We start from the raw sequence: 2,981 nt of genomic DNA on the forward strand, positions 1-2,981 counted from the left end.
GAGTAATGTATTCTCGAAGCACGGGATGAAAATGCTGCCTGGACTCATCGAGGACCCCTTAAAAGACCTGTAAACAACCAGGTTGTTAGAGACTGACCACATGCACGTAATGGGGGAAAAGAGGGAAGAAACAACTGACCATCTTGTTTTCTAAGGAACCGTTAGGAAAGCTGCCGTAATTGATTTAGTGAAATAATGAAAAACCTAAATGGGGATGGTGGGACGAGGAACTATACCCAGTCCTGAATACGAGTAAAGTGTTTTAACCAATGCGCCATCTTGCTCGGTACCAATCATGATACCAATATACTTTAAGGGGAGACCCCACTATAAATCTTTGGAGTGTTTACTCTTCGACCCCAAAACGATTTGGCTGTATTCGAATTATAAGTACGTCTAAGAAGTATTTGGAATATGGACTGCGGGAGGAGCTGTGGCACACTGCCAGTGCACTGCCAGTGTGGTCAAGACAGTGCCTGTCTATGAGAGATTTGCATCTGATGCCCCACTGGCAAGATACACTGATGGAAAGACACAAAATGAAAATGGAATATGGCCCAGTGTCATTTGGTCGAAGTGTCCCAAAGAAAAGCAAGATATTTCTGGATCTTAGATGCTGTTTCTCATTCCAGTATGAGATGTCTGAATACCGAAGAAAGCAGGAGTCCCAGAAATCCTTTATCACTCTCTCAGAAGGAGATCTGCTAATCTAGAGATGAAGTAGTCCACAATCTGGTGGCTGAGGAAGGAAGAATTCAAGAAAAAGGCTACCCTGTTCGTGAAATAAGAAGAAGGCGCCTTACAGGAGCAAGAAGCGAAAATGTACAGTGCTGGTGAATTTTAATGGGCGTGTGTCTGGTACTAGCATTTATTTTTAATAAAATTTTAAAATGCGTTTCCATAAGTTTGTAGGCAACGGCCTTGCCGCAGTGGATACACCGCTTCCCGTGAGATCACCGAAGTTAAGCGCTGTCGGGCGTGGTCGGCACTTGGATGGGTGACCATCCAGGCCGCCATGCGCTGTTGCCATTTTTCGGGGTGCACTCAGCCTCGTGATGCCAATTGAGGAGCTACTCGACCGACTAGTAACAGCTTCGTTCAAGAATACCATCATAACGACCGGGAGAACGGTGTGCTGACCCCACGCCCCTCCTATCCGCATCCTCCACTGAGGATGACACGGCGGTCGGATGGTCCCGGTAGCCCACTCGTGGCCTGAAGACGGAGTGCTTTTTATTTCCATAAGTTTGTTTTTCTAAGTTTAATGCCACCTTTTTTTTTTATCCCAAATAGATCTATTAATTAATCTCAATGGAATATTTGCTGGAAGCATTCTCGTGGTATTTACATAGTTCTATGAGTTGATATTATCAAAATGGAATTTGTATCTGTTATTATCACATTAATGTACCAATAATTAAAGAAAAATTAAGTTAAAAACTTGAAAAAAGTAATGAAAGTAAATTAATATTTCTCATCAAATGAACTCCTAAACAAAGTGTTGTGAATGTACCTAATCTGAAAATTGAGAAGGTTATACCAAAAGCTGGTTTTGAAAAATACTATTACAGTCGTATTAAAAATTCAGAACTCCAAAACAAGTGAAGATCTGGACTTCAAAGCTTGGATATTCCTACATCTTTATGTGACAAACATGATTTTAAAATTCGCTTGAAATCGGAAATGCTGAAGGAAAGTTAAATTTTTGTATGGTGTCTCCCCATATTAAACCTGTTCTCAGTTACCTTAAAGTAGGAGGAACGGTATGAAATTATTTAAATTTGCTGTAAATTTCTACGGAAGATGACTAGGTGCTTAACAATGTAACTACAAAAAATACATTTACTGCTGCACACGTTGAAGGACGCTCAAGAGCGCCAGTGCTCTATTGTTGCGAGAATTCGCTCATCTTCCGCTATTACTCTCCCATAGCACCCAGGATAGCTGCTTTATTTCATTCACACAGCCTGCATCATCTGCATCTACGCTGAGACACAGATATTTCCAGGTGACCGTTCTCCATTTATGCGATCCTAGTGTGTAGTTCATTTATCCGAACGTCAAAAGTGCGGTGCTTTATGCTGGGTATTTCTAGAGGAGGGACTGGCAGAATATTCGTCACAAGGCGGAAGCGCGAGGATAGACAGGGAACAGTGGGCCGCTCCTTTGCATTTGATTGGCCCACAAATTATTCCGGGCCCCGCTACGGGACTCGCATACTGATGCGCTATCGCCACGGCCGTATCGTGTTTCTCTGCTCACAGGCCACTTCACAGCGTGGTCACTTAAAATAAAAGTCTTAGTTTCCTTCACTGTTTGCTACTGTTGGTTTTCATTGTGGAAGAAAGAAGAAAGACAAAAAGAAATGTGCTGGGCTTTGGATCCTCTGAGACCAGGAAGTGGGTTCTGAATCCTCTGCACTCGTCAGTCAATTCAGATTATCGCCAAGGAACATCGCTAATGTGGTTTCGTTCAGCTCCTTCCCTTGATAACATTGTGTCTTAGTGTCTTCTCCCAAACAAAATTAATTTTCGAAAAAGCTGCAGGCCCATCCCTCGCGTCTCCATGGTAGATTTTAAACCAGAAAACATAGCAGTTCAGTCTCACACGTTAATTACTACAATGGGTATCCCTTCTAAAGTCGTCAGGCGCATTTTCTCTATTGTTGCGGCAGATACTTGCAATTTCGTTTTTGCAATGTGTTATTGGAGTCATCCCAAACATACTGCTCATCTCGACTCTCACGCGACATCCATTTCGACGGAAAGCGTTGGTTTGTTTCTCGTTACAAGAAAAATGTGTTTCAAAGTTGTCTGTCGAATAGTCACTCAAATTCTGCGTTAAAAATCACTTTGTTTGTATCGGGAAGCAAACCGGCCACGTCCGCTGACGTCAAAGACGTGACGAGTACTATCTGTTCCGGCTGGTATCAGCTACACACAGCACAAATGAAATTGAAAATACCTGTCAGAACACCGGCG

The 2,981-nt window shown here is 42.7% G+C and overlaps 1 pseudogene; it reads left to right on the plus strand.

Annotated features, from left to right (window-relative positions):
• The first annotated feature begins 911 nt into the window (after positions 1–911).
• Positions 912–1,029, plus strand: LOC126096124 (5S ribosomal RNA; annotated as a pseudogene).
• Positions 1,030–2,981: the final 1,952 nt, after the last annotated feature.

Source organism: Schistocerca cancellata, chromosome 8 (genome assembly GCF_023864275.1).
Source record: "Schistocerca cancellata isolate TAMUIC-IGC-003103 chromosome 8, iqSchCanc2.1, whole genome shotgun sequence".
Lineage (NCBI taxonomy): Eukaryota > Metazoa > Arthropoda > Insecta > Orthoptera > Acrididae > Schistocerca > Schistocerca cancellata.